The sequence below is a fragment of the Equus quagga genome, chromosome 12 (assembly GCF_021613505.1).
Source record: "Equus quagga isolate Etosha38 chromosome 12, UCLA_HA_Equagga_1.0, whole genome shotgun sequence".
Taxonomy (NCBI): Eukaryota; Metazoa; Chordata; class Mammalia; order Perissodactyla; family Equidae; genus Equus; species Equus quagga.
This window is the reverse complement of record NC_060278.1, coordinates 36287390-36308941: the sequence shown is the minus strand read 5'-3', so window position 1 is coordinate 36308941 and position 21552 is coordinate 36287390. Positions and strand designations below refer to the sequence as shown.

The 21552-nt window shown below is 37.9% G+C and overlaps 1 protein-coding gene across 2 annotated transcripts in view; it reads right to left on the bottom strand.

Moving 5' to 3' along the window:
• GREM2 (gremlin 2, DAN family BMP antagonist) overlaps positions 1–21552 on the bottom strand; it is a 101749-nt gene that overhangs the window by 60869 nt on the left and 19328 nt on the right. Inside the window, exon 1 of one of the 2 annotated variants that reach the window (XM_046680070.1) lies at positions 18060–18132. The exons of the other annotated variant lie outside the window; for it this stretch is intronic. The gene's annotated coding sequence lies outside the window, so the exon portion shown is untranslated. Of the gene's footprint in view, positions 1–18059; positions 18133–21552 lie in introns of those variants that run through there. 2 annotated transcript variants of the gene reach the window in all.

The window sequence follows — 21552 nt, the reverse complement described above, 5'->3', positions numbered from 1 at the left end:
AGTCGGTGGATGGAGCTAGCATGACCAGGTAGATCTGGAATCCCAGGTCATTTTGTAAATCTCTGTGCTGGCAGGACCACATGTCTGGATGGCCTTGCCCAGCCCACCTACCCATCTCTCACCCACTTATTTCCTTTAGCCTTCCTTCGTTTTTATGTTCTTGGCTAAATAAAATATACAGGCAGACATGTTCCCAGTGGCCTTTAAACTTGCAGTGTTTAGGGATATATTAGAGGCAAGATCCCCATGAGCACCCAATGTCGAGGTTTCTAAAATTGCTCGTTTGGAGAAAGGAGGAAGTGTGACAATTTTAAGCCATATCAGCCTGTACTTCCACTGTGTCCCCCACCCTTCCTTCCCTCAGAGGTGGATAAAACTAATGCAGTCTCACCTCAGGGCTCCTTAAGGGCTAGTGATGTATTCACATGTAATCTTTGTTACCTTTGTAACATTTGCAACGGCAAGGTATATTAGCTGCAACGGAGTAACACTGAATATCTTTCCATTGCAACTTGCCCCCCAGGTATGGCCTGACTTGCACAGCCATATGCACTTTTCATCTCTAGGTGAAGTGGAGTTGGAGACACACTCAGTTTGGGTCTGGTAGGATGTATTTGCCTGGTTCACAGTCACTCCTGTACTTGGAGAATGAGCCTCCAATAGTGGAACGCCTTCCAAAAATACTGTGTTGACTTCCTCGTTGTCAGAGTTATATATTTGTAACTTTGGATTTTGTTCCTTAAAGAAGTTCCCCAAATTAAGTGTTAGGCCCCATCAAACCTGAGTCTGCCCCTGACTTTCTTTGATATGTTTCTTGGTGTTTGCTTTATGTTAATATCATTCTGCAAGGGTAGAGGATATCCTCTTGTTGAATGGAGGATTGTGGGATCCATATTACGCTTTTGTTGTTGTTAGCTCAGGATAAAGTTCTATTCAGGAGTTATGCACAGTTTCTATAGATCCTATTGTCACTTACTTATGGAATGGCAGCATCAAGTGAGCAATACGAATCATTAACATTGAATGCACCTTCAATTTGCACAAATTTGACTGAAATATTCTTTCATTGTACTTTATAAATGCATGTGAGGAAGTCTTGAGATATGAGTAACATTTTACGGATGGTTTTGTGGGCTATGTTTTTACCATGCAGAAAAGTGTCATCAATTAAAGCAATGTTTTAGGGAGTTCATATCTATTATTTTACCTGTTGGGTACAATCACTTCAAATAAGTATACTAGGAAGTTATTCCTATTTATTATTTCCTCTAGGAACTTAATGTTACTGAATTATTTTATAGTTTAATGGATAGTCATCCTTAGCTAAGAGAAGAGACCTCTGCATGCTCATGTAAGATTTTTTTTGCGGTAGTTTGCATCAAAGCCACAGATGGGTACTAAATCATTTAATCTCTTTGAGCTTTTGTGTTTTTCTTTGAAACCAGGGGAACTTTTTCCTTTGATATTTTAGCATCAAGCTTTAAATTATTGGTTAAAGATGCTGAGAAATATAAATACATAACATCTTTCAAAAGAAAATGTAGACTAATTTTATAAGAGGTTACAAATTAAATTGAGGACCTTTTCTTCTGGCCAAGATGGAAGAAAAGAGGACTGAATTTATGCTCCTGCCTGACTCAACCAAAACCAAAACCAAACTAAAGCAAAACAGACAAAATATTTGAAACCATGATTTTCAAGACACTGAACACAAGGAAACAAAAGACAGTGATCCTTGAACTGGAAAACAAACAAGGAGAACCTTATGATTGCTCCATATTACTGCTTTGAGAGAGTTTCTAGGTTGCACTGCAGGGAGAGGGAACACAGTAGGAGGCAACGGACTTTCTGAATTGAGGAGAGAAAGCTGAGCATCTGGGGAGATCGAGGCAGCTAGAGTTCTCAAAACAGAACCTATGAGAAGAGAGAGCAGCACAGAGAGAGAGCTCCAGACATCTTCTGAGGGTCCTCTTCTAGTGTTTAGCTGAGTACCAATCAGAGAATTCATGAGAGGAAACTACCCAGGGCCAGGAAAAAATCATCCAGATGGATTAGAGACTCAAAAGGATCAAACTGCTTCCCTGTAACTTACCTGCTGCCCAGAACAAAACTCGAGAATACGTAAAGGATTACAAAATTATCCAGTGCCCAACAAGGTAAAGTTCACAATGTCTGAATACAATTAAAGATGACCAGGCATGCAAAGTAGGAAAATATAAACCAAAATGAAGAGAAAAAGCAGTTAATTGAAACTTACTAAGAACTGACATAAATGGTAAAATTAGCAGAGAACTACATTAAAAAGTTATCATAACTGTACTCTATATATTCAAGAAGTTAAATAGGGACATGAAAAGTATAAAAAGACCCAAAACCAAGCTTCTAGAAATGAACACTACAATATCTGAGATTAAAAATACACTGGATAGGGATTAATGGAATATTATATATTGCAAAATAAAAGATTAATGAGCTTGAAAACATAGCAAGAGAAGCTATACAAAGTGAAACACACAGAGAAAAAAAGAATTTAAATAGTGAAAAGCGCATCAGTGAGATGTGTGATAATTTCAGTTGGTCTAATATGTGTATAATTGGAATCCTCAAAGAGGGCGGTGGGGCAGGAAAATATTTAAAAAAACAATAGACTAAATTTCCCAAATTTGATGAAAACTATAAACCAATTGATCTGAGGATTTCAATAAACCCCAAGCACAGAACTATGAAGAAGATTACATCAAGAAACCTCAAAATTGAATTGTTCAAAAGCAGTGAAAAAGAAAAAGATCAAGAAAGCAGCAAGGTAAAAAAGACACATCAGGTACAGAGAAACAAAGGTAAAGATGAGAGCAGGTTTCTCTTTTGGAAAGAAGGCAAGTGAGAAGACAGTGGAGCAACATCTTTAAAGGACTGAAAGAAAAAATCTGTCAATAGAGAATTCTATACCCAGCAAAATGATCTTTCAGAAATAAGGTAAAATAAAGATGTTTTTAGAAATACAAATATATAGCTGGAAGAATTCCTCACCAGTAAACCCAAACTATAAGAAATGTTAAAGGAAATTCTTCATGTAGAAGGGAAATGATACTAGGTGGCAATATGCATCTACATAAAAATGTAGAGCATGAGAAATGGTAACTAACTAAATATAGAAGACATTTTTATTATTATTTGAACCATTTTAAGAGGTAAGTGATTGTTGAAACAAAGATAATGTAGTGTTTATGACATATGTGTAAGTACAATATAAGATAGCAATAGCATACAGACCAGAAGAGGAGAAATGAGTATACTATTTTAAGGCTCTATGCCATACATGAAACTGTGTACTATCACTTGAAGATAGGCTGTGATAAGTTAAAAATGTATGCTAGACATCGTAAGGCAAATACTAAAATATCAACAAAGAATTATAGCTATAAACCAACAAAGGAGATAAATTGGATTCATAAAAAATTCTCCATCCAAGAGAAGGCAGTAAAAGAAGGAAAGGGGAATAAAGAAGAGATGGGACAAATACAAAATAAATTGTGAGATGAAAGACGTAAACTTAACCATATCAATAACTGCATTAACTGTGAATGGCTTAAACAACCCACTAAAAGAAAGATATTGTCAAATTAGATGAAAAAGCAGCTCCATGCTGTCTAGAATAAAGACACTTTAAATATAAACACACAAATAGGTTAAATGTAAATGGATGAAAAGTGATATACCATGCTAACACTAATGGAAAGCAAGCTAGAGAGGTATCCAGATTGAAAGGAAGAAGTAGTATTGTCTTTATCCTCAAACGATGTGCCTGTCTATGAAAAAAATTTGACGGAATCTATAAAAAGGTACTAGAACTAACAAATGAGTTTAACAAGGTTATAAGATGCAAGATCCATATATAAACATCAATTGTACTTTTATATACTAGGAGCAAACATTTGCAAATTGAAATGTAAAAAGCAGTATCACTTGCGATAACAACAAAAATATGAAATACTTAGGAGTAAACTGACAAAAGATGTGCAAATATGTACACTGAAAACTACAGAACATTGTTGAGATAAATTAAAGACTTAAATAAATGGAGGAACATGTCTTGTTCATAAGCTGAAATAATATTGTTAAGATGCCATTTCTCCTTAAGAGGGTCTATTGATTCGATTCAATTTCAATAAAAACCCCAGCAAGTTATTGGTTTTTTTGTTGATATTGTCAAGCTGTCTTAAATTCATATGGAAATGAAAAGAGCCTAGAATAGCCAAAACAATTTTGAAAAAGAAGGACAAAGTTGATGGGTGAACACTCTCTGATTTCAAAACTTCTTATGCAGGCACTGTAATCAAGATTGTGTGGCATTAGCATCAAGACAGACAAATTAGTCGAAGAACAACAATAGATTGTCCATAAATAGAACCACACATGTGCAAACAACTGATTTTTGACAAGGGTATAAGGCAATTCAGTGGAGAAAGGAGAGATCATGCAACAAATGGTGCTGGATCCATGAAAAAATGACCTTTGATCCATACCTCATACTATATGCAGAAATTTACTCATGATGGATTGAACTTTATCAAACATTAAAATGCCTGCCCTTCAAAAGAAACCGTGAAAGATGTTGTTAAGAGAATGAAAAGACAAGCCACGGATTAGGAGGAAATATTTGTTGAGCACGTATCAGATAAGGGAGTTGTACCCAGACTATATCCTGAAGTCTCAAAATTCAATAAGAAAACAATACAATACATGGGGAAAAGATTTGAATCACCACTTCACTAAAGAAGATATATAGATGGCAAAAAAGCACATGAAAAGATACTCAACATCATTAGTCATTAAACAAATGCGCATCAAGATGACCATGCTACAACTACATACCTATTAGAATGGCTGAAATTGAAAAGGCTGACTATATCAAGTATCAGCAAGTATGTAGAGAAACTGGAACTGCTATTCATTGCTGATGGATACGTACAGCCATTTTGGAAAACTGTTTGGCAGTTAAAAAAAAAACCCAAAAATAGTTAAACCTGCACCTACCATATGATCCAGTCACTCTAGTCGTCCCAGGCGTTTAACCAAGAGAAAAGAAAGTAGGTATTCCTCTATCTAGACTTGTACAAAAATGTTTGTAGCAATTTCCTTGGTAACAACACAAACGTCCATCAAGAGGTGAATGGATAACCAAACTGTGGTAGAGCCAAATCATGCACTATACTCGGGAAAACAAAAAGGATTGAAATATTAATACACACAACAGCATGGGTGAATATCCAAATAATCACCTTGCATTAAAGAAACCAGACCTATGGGTAATTCCATTTATACAAAACTCTAGAAAATGCACCGAGTATGGTGGAGGGATTCCAAAAGGATAAGAGGAAATTTCTGTGGGTGATGGATAGGCTCACTATCTTGATTGTGGTGATATATGTCACAATCATACATTTTTAACTAAGCATAGATTATTGTATGTCAATTATACCTCCCTAAAGCTTATACAAAATGCGTTTGAAAACTTGTGTCAGTTCTTTATGGGGCTGTTGCCTCCTGCTGGCTTCCTGGCTGTTATGTTGACTTCTGATCCACTATGTTCTTAAATTTGGTTGGAAATAAATGTTGCACGCTTCAAGGTGCAGAGGTACAAATGGAGATGCTTATTTGATTTTCATGGGCATGACAATGCTTTTACTGGAAACGTTGGTGGTGTTAGGTCCATGATACCGTCTTTTTGAAACTAAATTAATTAGGATATAAAGGCTTTGTGAACAAGTTTCAGAAAGTTGAGGAAACTCTAGCAAAGGACAGATATACCTCGTTTTTTATAAAAGGCCTTAGTGTCTGCAGACAGCAATACTCCCTCGATGGACTTGTGTTCTGTATGGGGGTCTTCCAAGTGTCCTCCTGAAGGAGATAATTTGGTGCAGACAATTCTGTTTTGTAGTTTCACTTCTTCACTTATTACCCCAATAAAGTCATTCCAAAAATGATGGTGCCAGGTGATCTAAGTAATCATGGATTTGTAGGTCATGTCAAACATCCTTTTTCTTTCTTTTTAGCTTTTGAGCTTTATTTTTTTTAATGCATTTTACCTGTTTTGAATTGGATAATTTTGACATGCAAATTGTGTAATTTTAAGGTGAATAGTGCCAAACTTCCTTTTCGAATGCATACACTAGTAAAACATACATAGATGTAATCATATGCATCCAATATGATTTTAAATTCCTTCCTCTCTTTTGATATTATTCATCTCTGAGTGCTCAGTGCTCCATGCCCTTTGGGCATGCAGTTAACCAAGGCGACTCTGTGATTTAGGCAGGAAACTGTGTGTACGGGAGACAACTGGCGTATCCAGCTTTCAACACCTACATATTACCAATTTCAATCATATACTATTTCCACATTTGGAACACATTAAAATTATTACCATTGATAAGGATGATTTTCATATAGAACCAGTAAATCTATAACAGAGCCATCAGACTCTTTTTTAAATATAACTTATGTGAATATTTTTTCTACTTGTGTAAAAAAAAATTCTAATTCTATTCCATGATATTCTAACTATATTCAACTTAACAAGTGGCATTCCTTCTATGTAGGCAGAATTAAGTAGTAGAAAGAACATTGGAGAAGGAAGTCCTTCAATCTGGGTTCATATTCTAAAAGATTGTGTGATCTTGAGCAGGTTTTATACTCTGTAAAACTGCCTTTGACTCAAACTTAACTGGGAGCAAAATCCAGTAATTAAGGTAAATAATACTTTAGTAAAATATTTAAAAAACCCCAAAAACCAAACGAAATACTAAATCAGTGCAAAATCAGAGCTGTTTGAACTGGCTGATTTCTAAGTTTCCTTCCAGTGCTAAAATGTCTGATTGAACTAATCCATAGAGAAAGATTCAGGTCAATTTCTTGTCCGGCATATGCGGTTAATTCCAGCCCTGAGATAAACTTTTCAGGGGTGCTAAATGGAGCCTCTACCAATCACTTCTCAGTTTTCAAATTGAAGAATTTGGATTATTGATTTTGTTTGAGCACCAAGGAAATAATGAAGCCAAATGCAAGTGTAGGGTCCACCACCAATTCTCTAGTTTCCGAGACAGTCTGACGGCCAGGACCAGGCATGTACGTCAGCATCGCCACTCGGAATTGGCTGATTCCAGAAAGGAGTCTGATTACACTCTCAGGGCCCCGTGAGGATTTTGGCACCTTTTGATCCAAGATGTAATTGATCCTGAACTAATGATAAATAAGCTTATTCTTCCCTTTCTCCTGTTGTCCTCTTTAGTTTTAATTTTAGCTGGAATCTTTCAATAGATTTATTAGGATCAAAGGAAACCCAGTGTTATTTTTTAAATTAAAAAAAAAGATGTGTTTGCCTTCTGAGGTATTCAGACAAACCCTTCACATTGCACATAGTTTGCAGAAGAATTTCAAGCAGTCGCTAAAGAGGGAATCAGGTTATCTCGCTGGTGCGTTGCCCTCATTTTAACTGTCTATGAAGCGATCCTGTGAATCTGCAGTACTAGAAGAATAATGCGAGTTAAGTACTTTCATTATTGTTCACGCTACTTGACAGATAAGACCCAGAATGACTTTTCAAAGCCTTCTTTTTCTGCATTCTATGTAATTAGACACACCACTGGTAACTCAAATTACCTTAAAGAGTACAAAGTCTTCCCCATCAGCTGACAAATTTTGTCTCTATGTCAACAAAGGAGAAACATGGCTGACATCCAGTCCAAGTTCTCCCCTGCTGGACTTCACCTTTGAACTAATGATTACAGAGAGTTAAAAATCAAACTTTTCTTTCAGTTGTGACGTAGTCATCTCCCGTAATTCTTGTTCTTACAGATATGGCCCTGGTTTTTTAAGTGGATTGGTTGTGTGGAAACCATTGAAGACATTGACTGAATCACCTAAACATGTCAGGCGAGCAGTTGACTGAAGTGTTTGGTTGGATAGAGTCATTGAATTAAGCATTTGTTTTGCCCACGTATCTAGACTGGCCCCACACAGGGAGGTATACACAGGGAAACCCTCTGAAAAAGGATTATCATTGCGAACACATGGCTGAAACTCATTCTCAACTTGTTTTACTGGTAAAATAAAATGTTTTCTTTACCTGAATCATGAACTCTTTAATCTCATATTAGAATTAGTCACTGGCCTTTGGAAGTGAAGCCATCAAAACAGCGCGACAGACAGGGACAGCTAGGACTTGCGGGAGGCAAGTGGGGCACTGCCTTTGACTCAAACTTAACTGGGAGCAAAATCCAGTAATTAAGGTAAATAATACTTTAGTAAAATATTTAAAAAACCCCAAAAACCAAACGAAATACTAAATCAGTGCAAAAAAATCCATGATGAATAAAGACAAAAATTTTAAATAAAAATAGGATCGGTATTACTTAACTGATTTTTTTCCTTTGTATGTATAGCTCCACACAGTCTCATTGTTGACAACATCTTTATTTAAAATTTCTACATTTTTTTATCATGGATTTTTTTGGCATTAATTTAGATTCTTTAAAATATTGCATTACAATCTTATTTACCATCATGACTTAGGTTTTTGACACCTTCTTAGATGTTGTGCCAGAGGCATTCTCCTCTTGCCCCCCTCCCTGCCCGGGCTTTCTTCTGTCTCCATGCTTAAGGTGAGGCATTAAAATTCCAGGGTCACACAGCTAATAAGTGGTGAAGTCCGGATTGAACAGAAGCCTCACTAGGCCTTCCTTGGAGGACTTGCTTTTACGCCTCCTGAGGTGGGTGTGGAGTTGACGATGTCTGGAGGAACTAGCTTTGTTTATTTCTAGCCTGGAAACTTCCACAGTGTGAGTAGAAGGTGGGAGATGGTAAATCTGGGGCTAGCGATCTCAGAGCTGAGATTAAACTTCAACAGGGATCCAGGAATGAGTTAAGGGCCACACGAGGACGAATATTTTTAAAAGTTTTTGGTTAGATAAGATTCAATACTACAGAGACAGAAAAAAACCACACAAACCTGGTTACGCAAATCAGTATCATCTAAGGAGTAAGTTCTCAGAGAAGAACCTACGCTTGTCTAGCTGACCGAGAGACCACTGACTTCTTTTACGTGGCACTGGTGCTTTTCTTATATTACCTTATCTCATTTATTCATGTGATGCAATCAAGAGTTCTGGGACACCAGTGCAGCCCTTGGGAGAGGAAGTGGTGCTTTTTCTCTGAGAGAGGACAGAAAGAATCAATGGATAAAAATCAGAGGAAATGTTTACTTGCGGAAGAGAAGGGGACTATCAGGTATTTGCAGGTAGGACTGGTAAAGTTAAAGGGGCTCATGCCAGTTAGCTTAGAACTCAGTGAAGTCAGACCCTGGCACTACTGGGGGTCGGTGGGGGTAGCGAGGGTGTGGAAGGAGAGAGCAAAGATGATTGCACGGTTTTGGAAGTCTTTGCGGTAAGTGTGTCCTACGGTCAACAAGATACGGACACAGGCAGGAGTTCTCTAAAATACAACAAGATCTGTCGATATGAGTCCAAAATTGAAGTTCAATTTGGTCATTATGCACCTATCCAACTCCCCAGTCTGTTCCCTGACCTGTCTTCTTTGTTTTATTTAATTATAGCAACATTCTCCCCTTTGCCTTAGCTAGCAGTCTCAGGGGCAATGTTGGTTCTGCCTTCTCCTTTTATCTTCCACAGCTAAAACTCAGCCACAAGTTTGGTTGGTTTTGTTTCTAAAACAGGGCCTTCAAAGCCAAATAGTTCCCCACCATAAGGCAGGGAGAGCTAAGCAGGCTGGGGTTACTGCAATGAGCTGGAAATCTGCAGGCCTCATTAGAGCTGGCATCACCACTGACTTCCAGGAGATGGGGAAAAGAGGGTCTAATTTTTCCAGATCTGCTGTTGGGTGCGGAATATTTCTGCTGGCTAAAGTATAATACCTAGAACCTCCCATGTTTATTCTATTTTTTTTTTTCACAGAAACTAAGGTCAAACTCTAATGAGAACAAATCTGAGATTGCATAGTAAAAATGAATGTGAACCTAGGATTTACTTAATAGAAATTTAGTTTTCAATAACTTTTACTGGGAATTTTCTGAAAGGTAACTCTTCCCTCACATTTAGTGTGTTGTTGCCTTTACATTATTGATATGTAGTTCATTCCAAATACCATCATAGCAAGATTGTTAATTTCTTTTAAAAAGCTTGCATAGAAGGAGAATCAATAACATGAGACCTTTGGGTGGTATGTGTTATGTTAGGAAAAAAAGAGGAACGTACAAAATCTTTTCTGTAAAATTATGGAACATTACCAGTGGTGAAAACCCAAGATAGAAAAGATGGCTGCCCAAAGTAAGAATGTTGGTCTGGTGATTAAGATCCGGTGCTCTCACTGTGTGGCCTGGGGTTGTTCCTGTCAGGGAACCACACCACCCATCTGGCAGTTTTCCTACTTTGGTGGCTGTGTGTTGCTGTGATGCTGAAAGCTAGGCTACTGGGATTTCAAATACTAGTAGGGTTTTCCATGGTGGACAGGTTTCAGGGAAGCTTTCAGACTAAAGACAGACTAGGAAGAAGGACCTGGCCACCCACTTCTGAAAAAAAATTGGCCATGAAAACCCTATGAATAGCAGTGGAGCATTGTCTGATATTATGCTGGAAGGGGAGAGGACGGCATGAAAAGACCAGGTAGCGTTGTCACTAGGAGTCAGAATTGACTTGACAGCACCAACAACAATGTAAGAAGATGAATCAAATTGCTATGTGTCTCATGGAAGTAATTTTTAAAACATTTCTTCCAACTTCCTCTTGTGGCAAATAACCACACACCTTGTAGAAATGAATTCTCTGGAGAATATAGGCAACAAAGAAAACCTATGAGCTCAATGATGTACACCGGCTAATTCACCAAGGTAGTATGAAATCTTAACCAGAAATTAGAATTCATGGATAACTCAGTTTGATTCCCTGGGTCCAGCAACAGAATTGGCTATGTGCTCTTTGTACCTTGGTTTGCCCCTCCACCTCCTTCCTCCCAAATGTTGTCCTTTACTAATCTTGTAAATGGATCTGCCTTGTCTTTTTTGACTGAGCTTCTTGGTTCCATTTGGGGAGCATAACGACAGGTGGTCACGTGACCCAGATCGCTAGTCCATATTTCCTGTTCAGATTTCGGGCAAGCCACAAACCCTGGAGTATCATAGCTTTGGTTTGGTTTGGTTACAAAACTTTTTTTTAAGAAGCCATGAAACCACACAATGAGTCCACAGACCCAAAGGCTGCCAAGCATCCTTGTTTGACCTAGTAAGTACTGTAGTGGAAAATGGGGGAAGGGGAAGTCACAGAGTCCAGTCCTAATTAAAATATTCAGAAGACTTTAAAAAATTTTAAACTTATCTTTTTGTTTGAAGTAAAAACAACTAAATAGTTGGATCTGATAGAGAATATATCAGAAATTAAAACAATTTCTTCTATAAATTTCAGATACCCCAATTGGAATTAAATTAAACTCAGTGAGTTTAAACTCTATGAACTGAGGTTAATTCAGCTCTGCCAGTTCTTTTTACATTAGTTTGCAATGTTTTATTTTTAAAACATGTAATCAATATTGCAGAAAGCAATACATGATAAGAATTTACTTGGAAAGATTTTTTATTCTGTTTCTGATGTATGTGTCTTAGTAGAGTGCCACGTGGTCCTCCTTGCTCAGTTTCAGCACTTATCTAATAAGCAGATCAATGAGATTCATATTTGAAACATTTATACTAGTTTTCCAAATGCATTTTTCTCTGTTTCTCTTTACAGCAGGCACCAAAATAAGTCTTTGGTTTAGAGTGGATCTTTCTTATTTTCCTTTACAGAGTCATGCAAAGCCAGCATCTCGTCTTTAACTGCGCTTTAAAAACATTCCTGGCAGTGTCAATATCAAAATAAATAGAAGTTCCATTCCTGAAAACTAACATGGAATTGAGTCGGCTATAAAAGTGATGTTGTCACAACTTATTTCAACAAAGAGAAGTTCTAAAATTAAAAACATGTTTTTTCTCGTCATGTGTCATACAAGAAAAAAAATTGAGAAAAAAGGGAAATCTTAGTGTGTTCCTAATTTAGATTCTTCTTCTTCACTGTAAACATAACTTTCTCCAACAACGACACACGAAAACATGTCGTGCTACTCTCGAGCACTGAAGATATTTCTTTTTTCACTTTTGGTTTCCATCATTTGGACATTGCATTTAGAAAATGAAGTTTATATATGCATATATATGAGCGATGATGGGAAGTGGGTCTAACATTTATGTGGATGTTTCTTGAACAAAGTTTTGGTCCTAACTTGAAAACCAGAGCATCAAAAAACATATTTCTTTGAGAAATCACGGTTTGGGACTTGAGTCTTAATGTCAAGTTTATAGATGTTTTGATCAAATCACAAGCTATTAAATTGCCTAGTTAAAATATTAGCAATTTTTAAATCATAAACTTACGATTACCTATGTGTATATTCTGTATAAAATATTTTATAATTTTACCCAGTAGATTTATGGAAATTCACAATGAAAATGAGCCATGCGCAGACGTAATCTATGTGAGCAAATCTACATTTTCAGAGTAATTGAACTAAGTAAATAACTTAACTTTCTAAAGCAAAATATCCAAGAATTCAAGGTCATCATTTCCTGAGAGCAGCTCATGGGTCTTCGCAGGTATGTGGCATTAAGTTTAAAGATCAGGAAACTGAAGGTGTGTGGTCTGAGGATTGTTGGATGTGGGAGAAACGGGCTTACTCTTTTCTTTATGACTTCTTCACTCCATGACCTTTGGCAAGGCAATTCTCTTTCTTTTAGTTTGCTGATCTAAAAAATGGGTATAAAAGCACTTGCTACTCCACTGTTTAGCCTCATAAACGCTTTCTGAATAATGCTGCTGGTTAGTATGTCATATTTCCCAGTCAATTATTTTGTTTTGATTTGTTCCAACCTGCCTCCACTTAGGCTCTGAGACCTCAATTTCACTGATGGTAAAATAAATTAAATTGGAATTCTTAACAGATGCTACACCATAAATGCTTATGGGCTCCAGCCAAACGCATGGCAAGCTTTAAGACTGCTTATGAAGGCTAATAAGATAATCATCTATAAAAGGATTTTGGGAGGAAACAGCGGGATTAGAATGATCACATAAACAGCCCACATGCCAGACGCACAGACTCATTGTTTCTCGAATTGTGATCTACTCATCATCTTTATTAGAATCACCTGTGAGGTTATCTAAAATGCAGATTTCAAGACTCTTCAGTAGGCCCTAATGAATCAGAAGCCTTAAGGCAGAGATTGGGAATCTGCATTTTTAAACAAGCTCAAGATGAAGAGTGGTGAATCTCATTTGAGAATTTTATATATTAGACTTCCCAAATATAATCGGGCATGGAGAACAAGCTTGAGCCAAGAGTTTCAGAGCTGAAATAGGGGGCTGCTCTCATCACTCTTGCCCCACAGCTAGTTTACAGTTCTCAGTTGAGATATCCAACTAAAATTATTTTTATGGGATGGTAGGCAATTGATTACTGGGGTGATGCTGTCCAGAATAAAATAAATAGCATACATTCAGGCCCATGAGAGGGACTGGTATTGGAGTGGAAAAATTTTCACACTCAGATGAGGATTCATCTGCTACTTGGCACTTTCCTGACTAGAAAATTCTTCTCCTTCCCTTTCACATATCTACTGTCAGGGTGTTCCTCTTAAACCTTCAGGGGAGGGGAGATGAGTTCCCCAGGCCACAGTTGTCAGATTCTACATGGCAATTGCATCCCATACCCATTGTCCCTGCCACTGCTGTCTGTGGAGGAGCCTGGAGATTTGTAGAGAAGTCTAGAAGGTCACGGAGAAGCAATGGAAGGCTGTAACGACAACTTTGCAGTACGATCCCCGACTATCCCTGGAATTGATTAAGTCAGTTTTCTAATTTGTCCATTTGTTTGACAAATGTTTGAGGATAGATGTGCGTTGGAAGGAGCACAGATTTGGAGTCAGAGTGACATCAAGCAAAACACTTTCTCAATCTTACTCTCAAATTCTTCACGTGTACCAAAGAAGTAATAATTATACCTTCTTCGCAGGGCAGATGTGAGGATGAAACGAGATTCATAGTGAAAGCACCTCATAAACCATAATGGCTGAGCAGGCATTCTTATTGTCATGAGCAAGACGCTGTGGTAGGAATTATGGGAATGCAAAGATGTTTAAGACATAGTTTCTTCCCTCCAAGAAACTGCAGTGTCGTAAGGGTGTTGACACCTAAATGAGTAACTATAATATGAATGTCATGTGAGTGGATGAAACGCCACGGGAGTTCCAAAGGATTTCATCCGAGTCATCAGGAAAGGTTTGGCACAGAGCATGACGGCATATCATTTGGGCTTTGAAGTGTGGTTAGGATCTCAAATGACAAGTAAAGCTAAAGCAAAAGGGCATTTCTGGGGAAGGGAAGGACATGAGGAGTAACATAGAGCTTAAAGGATGGACAATGTACTTGGGAAATGATACCTAAGCCCCTTTGCCCCCTAGTCCATTGCTACCTTGGGACCATACCCTCACATGTGGCAGTGTGAGGGAGCAGCTATAGAAGCAGAGTAGCTCATGTCAACAGTACATGCTTGTTTACCCTCCATGATACTCAAATCCAAAGCCAGCAAACCTCTAGAAATATGGAGTTCTCTCCAGAATGCTGAAATCAGGACTACTTTAAAACATTATAAAAAGTTCATCAGTGCTAAAATATTTCATGGAAATATGTATACAAGGATGGAACATGAATAGACAAATTAGGATTTTGTTAAATTTCTCTTCTTAGCCTATTGAAAATAAAAATGGTTTGAATTCTCACAGGCTTTTCTCTTCATACCAATTGTCCGCTAATATTTTCACTTGTTGGCATGCCTAATCAAGATAAAAGTTCTTGTTTAAATAATTGATGACTTGCTTGACAAAAAGTGTATGGAGACACTTACATACATCACTTTCTATGCAAAATTTAGTTGTAAAATAGTCCACATATTGTCTATCTTATATAAACGTTTGTATTTTAAAAATTGGAATAATGGAGGGTATAGCCTGTTGGTTAAGAACATGAGCTGTGGAGTCAGAAAGCCTGGGTTTGTAACCCAGCTCTGCCATTCAGTTGCTGTGTGATCCCAAGCCAGTTACTTAACTATTCTGTTTCAGTTACCATCTGCAAAGTACAGCTGATAGTACCAGTCTCATATGGCTTCTGCGAAGATTAGCAGGGCCTGATACATAGTAAACTGAGTAGACTCAGCTATTAAGTCCAAACGTTTTAAGTCAAATTGACACCTACTAAAGGTTTAAAGAGGGTTTATAGCTTCATAACAATGTTATTAAAAATATACGGAAATGAATAACTTTTTAATTAAACTAAGTTGTACAATTAATGAAAACTAATTAGTTATTAAATTAGCAAATATAAAATATTTAGTAATAAATATATAGTAATAAATTAATGTACTATAACATATATAATTATAAATATAAAAACTATAAATGAATAGAATAATATTATAATATATTATATATTATAATAAATATAGATAAATAGAAATACTATACTATAAATAATACTATATATGTAAAATATATATTATTTATATAATTATATTAATAATATATAATAAGTATTGTATTATAATAAATAATATTTATGTAATAAATAATTTTATTTATTAATTTTTTATTAAAAACAAATTATTTGTCTGAATTTTGTTGCTTTAGAATTCAGGAAGAATTTTTTAGATGAAATATTGCTTTATCTAAGAATTAAACTTTCTCAGTTCTTGGAATCAAGCTTTTGTATGCCTGTCAATTTACATATATAAATAGCTGTTTTCTGAATATGGGTTCTGACATCAAATTTTCAATGCAGAGATTTCTGCCTTTTTAAAAGAGATGTTAATTACAGAACACACCTATAGGAACAGGTATTTGATTTTGGTGATTCTCAAAAATAAAATATTTACATTAATAATTTAGTAAACTCTTCAACAGATTTCTGTTTGGAACCTACAAGGAGATTCTGTAACACGTGGCTCTCTGACTTCAGAATCCCCGAAGGCTCATTAAAGCATCGATTGCTGGGCTCCACCCAGAGTCTGATTCAGGAGCTCTGGGCTGGGGGCTGAGAATTTGCTTTCTAACAAATGTTCAGATGCTGCTGCTGCTACTGGTCAGGAACCCACACTTTCAAAACCACTGCTATAATTCATTACAAGAATTAACAATATTGGATTCTTATTGTCTGAGTTGGATAAAACTTTATTATGAAATCTGTTATACATTTTTCTTCTCTTTGATCTAAGGCCCCCAATTTATTTTTAAGTATATAGCTCTTGAATTCCAAAGGGCACATGAAATCTAAGAGAATCTATTTCTCAGAAACCATTTCTGGATTCCAGTACTGATTTTGTTTCCACTTTAGATTTGCTCTTCTCAAACCTCTTGTATTTATTTCTCTTCCTCACCACCCCTTCTTAGTTTGCAGGTGATGCCAATCTTCCTTTATGGGATTTTAAGATTTTGTTTCCCTGGGTGAGTCCTAAAAGAGTTATTTCCTGTATCTACCTGCATGTTGCCTTGTAATCTATAATTACAACTTTGAATCACCATTTGAAAGTACAATTTCTGGAAGGTGACACTTTGGAAATAATCTTTCATTGCAGAAAATGTTGCTTATCCAGCATAGTAGGCGTTAATCTCATGCAGGAAAAGGTGCAGAAGAGAATGAGAATGTGTTCAGCCTGAGTAAACATCAGAAGTATCCAACCACACAAACATTATTTAGGAAAAATGAAAAGATGTGGCAAATAGCTACTGAGAAATTGCCAATTTCCCTATCTAAGCAGACCTTGCTGTGAAGCGCTTTCCCTGCACGTGCATGGAAATCAAACAGACCCGGAATCGGTGTCTTTGTCGAGGCGAGGGTGCCATGCATCCAGCGAGGCTTGAATTGCTTTCTCTAATTTGCTCTGATGGCCAAATATGTTCTGTATCAATTCTGGTTTCTAAACTACCTTCTTCTGCTTTCTCCTTTCATCTTGCTCATCTCCATTTGATTGTGTCATCTATTTCTGAAGCTGCCCTCTGCCTTTCGAATCCTTTAGAGATGTGGCTATTCGCTTCCCCACATGAGGCTGGAACAGGAATCAGCGATAACCACGGTATGCTTTGTCACTACTGCCATCCTGTCTTTCTATCCCCTCTCATTTCGACAGTTTCCCTTCCATTTGGAAAAAAGAGCATGGTTTAGTAGAAAGAGTGTGGCATTAAAACGAAGCTCTAGGTTCCCATCCATCTATTGCCTGCACGATCTTCATCTGAAAATTTAGGTTCCTTATCAATTGAAAGAGTCATCGTAATTGCTTGATTACACAAGGATGCAGTGAGAATCAAGTCAGACAATCCAGGTAAAAGTTCTGTAACCTACATGTCAGGGCTGGGACTGGGGTGAAGCAAGTTTAGGGTGCAAAGCGTCAGGAGGTGCTCAACCTCAGGGCCCTGGGGTGCAGGGCGTGAGGGCCGCCTTCAATTGTTCACCCTTAACTGTTGTTGTCATCTGCAACTCAGCTGTGACCAAAGGGTTAAAATCTTAGTGCAAGTGACTGTCAGTAAACAGGTGAAATACTCTCCTTTCACCCGATAGAAATGTACTTAACAAAGACTGTGGTTTTGAGATTAAAGAAAAAGAAGTAAAGTTCCTGGCTGGTGGAGGACCCCTCAGAAATTTGTGACGGATACGTGGTGACCTCCTCCACCCAAGGATGAGGCCGGTCCTTGGTATAAACATGGAGCTGAGAGCACTAGTCGGGGAGGAAGCTCACACACGTCAAACGAATTCACATCCAGTGAGTTCCTTCTCGGAACAGGGTTCCCACTTGGACCCTCAAAATAAAATTTAAAAGAACTTTACTATATTTAATTCAGAACCCACATTAAAAACAAAACAAAACAAAAAACAGAAACCACGCACAATTAGAGCGGGAAAGCCCTCTCTTTGACTTACCCTGGAAACTGTTATGCTTCACAAGCAGATTTAAGGAACATTTCTCTCTGCCTCCGCATAACGCTAAGACAAAGATAACCACATAGTGACAAAGCTAAATCGTCTCGGGAGGGTAGAGTTCCTTGCTCACTAATGATTATCATCTGCCAAGAACTAGCATGCTATTAATACTTGTAAAGCTCGCTGGACTAGAAATCCATTACTAGCAAAAGTACAAGTCCATTTTTATTCTAGGTAATTAATCTAATTTGACTTTCTCCTGAGCACTGCTTAGCAGAAATGGATCCTGACTGTCTTCGCTGCAAGGAACAAGTAGATCTGTGGAGACTTCTCACCGGGGTGACCTCAAAGCACAGGGCTCCCTCTTAATTATGCGTTCAGCGAATTCTCCAAGAGCAAAGTTGTCTAGGACTGTGTTTATTAGCAGAGAAGATACCCATGCTGGAAGCAGCCATCAGCAAGCAGGTGTAAGGAAGGGGGTGTGTAGGGAAGGAGGTGGGCGTGGGGAGAAGGGCCGAGGAGACCCATGAACCGGGCTCCCAACTCCAAAAGAAAATAACAAATAACCAAACTCTGCACGTTCACGGTGACTTTCCAGAGAACACAGAGTTGGGGTCAGTCAGCTTTCCCCCTCATGCCTCTGTTGCTTCCTTCAAAGAGAGCCGAAAGAATATTTCTCTTGCTATAAATAAGGTGGCTCTTGAAGAATGAAGTTCAAAAGTGTTGATTTCAGTTCTTTACCCAATCTCTACTTAGGATGCCTGTGGCAAAGACACTACGTGTTTAAAAATGCCTTTGCCGAGCTCTCATCAGTCCTATTCTTCTACTGAAAGTGAATTAAAGTGAAAAAATCAGAGAGTCCAGCAAAATGAGGGAACGATTTAATCTATATCAATTACCAAAGCAATCAGGGGAGAATTCTGGAAATATGTATGGCATATATTATAGATATTTCTGGATGAAACTGATTTTACTCTCTAGTATGATTATTTGACTGATCTTACTCTTGGATCTGATTATCTTTTTTCTATTCTGAAGTTAAGTCTTTGTAAGCAATACAGATCAATTAGAGGAAAATGGGAAAATATAGATACGCAGAAAATTACAACCACCGAGAAACCTACCACCCCAAGATAACCTCTGTTAAAATTTACACCGTGTATATAAATATTTCCTTCCAGACTTTTATGTGTACTTATATATAAATATATACCTTCTTTTTCAAAATTTTTATAACTTGTGTTTCCAGTTTCATAAGCATCTTTCCATATAAATGAATAATCTTTAGTACTTTATTCTCATTGGCTGCATTACGTTGCATTGTGCAGGCATAATTTATAGATGCTAAGTTTAGATTAGATTAAAATATACTATAATGAACGTCATCTTTATTAGTTCAGATAGACTGCAAAATGCTTAACTTTCTTTTTCTTAATTGTGAAAAATACCCTATCTGTGCTGGATACGATCTTTATTTGGAAGAGATCCTACTTAGGTAATACAACCTCTAATCTTTGGCCTGTATGGACATCTACTGGAGTAGAAGATATCAGAACTCCGCCATGTTCCCCAATCTCCTTACCATTTCTGTGCACTCGGATCTGGGTCTCAAGAGCTAGCACCTTCCTCTTTGATGGAACACTGCTGTCAAGCTGCCACATGGACCTCACTCTGCCTGCAAGCACAGGGAGCTGGAAGCACCTGAGATTTCATGCCCTCCCAGGGTGTGCATCCTTAACCCATGATTGACAGATGTGAGAGTATTAATGTCTCAGCTCTTTCACCTCTAGGCAGGGATGATTCTGAGGTGTGTGGTTTATACTGTTTTTCAGTGTTGCCCCACTGGATTAAGAGCCCTTTGCCCGTTATGGTTTCTGGTTTAAAATGCACCCTTTATTGATTGCCCTCCTTTACCTGATCACTTCTTCTGTCACTTAGTCTTGTTCCTTGCACTTCCCAATACACTGCTTACAGTTGCATCCTGAGCTCAGTGTCTGCTTCTGGGGAGACTCAGCGAAGACACTTGTTATGGTCGCTTCCACAGCAGAGATTCTGGAGGCCTGGGCTCCAGCTGTTGCAGAGGTAATGTGGGAATTCTAGTTGTCACGTGGGAGTAGTCTTCATACTTCAATCAGTGTAACGTTTGGTGCTTTCACAGAGAAGCAGAGCAGTGAAGCCCATCTTTATTTTTCTCGTGGAAAAACTGTTGACCCTCTGAGGTTATAAATTTTGTACGAGATCGTGCAGCTAATTAGAAGACGAGCCAGTACCAGACGTATGTTTTCTTACTAAACGATTGTACTTCCACAAAATAATGCTCATGTGTCAAAAGTGAGATGCACCTGGCATGAATATGTTGCCTCAATTAATTTTAAGAAGCCTGAAGTTTGAAATATGGCATATTTGAAGCATTTTAAAAGCGTAGTTATTTGTTTAATAATTATATTTCATTCTTAACCCTCGTCTCTACCTTTTTCCTCTTTATATCGCTTTCCCAGCATCTCTTTCACGTTCTTTGTTACCTAAGGGTGAATTGTCTGTACTAGGCACCATAAGGGGTCATAAACTTATGATTGCCACTTAGCTGAACTTTAGTAGGTTGGACTCATGGGGGAGAGTGGCGTGCATAAATAGTTATAGTTCAAGGCAGTGTGTGCTAAGCACGCTAAGAGAGGTGGAGGGTCCTTTGGGAAGACAGAGGAAGGAAAGATAAACTCTGGCAAAGGGTGAAGGGAAGGCTTGACGGAACAGGTGGCCTTTAAGCTGGATCTGGAAGGATGGGTAGGATTTCAACCAGCGGATGTCGGGGGGGGGGGGGGGCAAGGGAAAGGAGCAGCATGAGCAAAGAAAAATGCAATACGGTGCAGGGAACGTTGAGAGGAGACGGGTAACTGGCTCACAGAGCACAGGTGGGAGACGGAAGAGATGTGTTTAAGGTTACATGGTGGACGACCCTCCCCTCGGGGAGTTTTGATTTTATTTGGTGAATAATGGATCTCTGAGCAGGAAAATGTCATAATTACATTTGTATTTTAAGAATATTTATCTGAAGCTAATTTCTTTATTATTAGATGCTCTTCGTTGTGCCGTACTCAGTCATTCTTTTAACATCAAATAGAATTCCCATAGAATAACATCAGAGCTCTTTACCATGGCTATGTCACTGTATAGTATCTGCCCCCTGCCAGCTTTTTGACCTCAAATTGTGCCACTGTCATTTTCACACTAAGCTCTGAGCGTAATTGCCTCTAGAAGTTCCTAGAAAACACCAGGTCCAGCTCCTTCCTGGCTGAGGGAATTTGTACTTGCTCTTCTCCCAGTCTCCATTTAACTGACTTCTTCTTAACTGACATTTCCTCAAAGGAAATTTTCCTGCCCACCAAGTCTTAAGCACCCCCAGTGCTATTTTCTCCATAACGATTTATTTTCTCTGTATTTTTCTCCCTCTGCCTCTGGATCCTACAGTCATTGTTTTTCAAGGTATCCCCAGAGC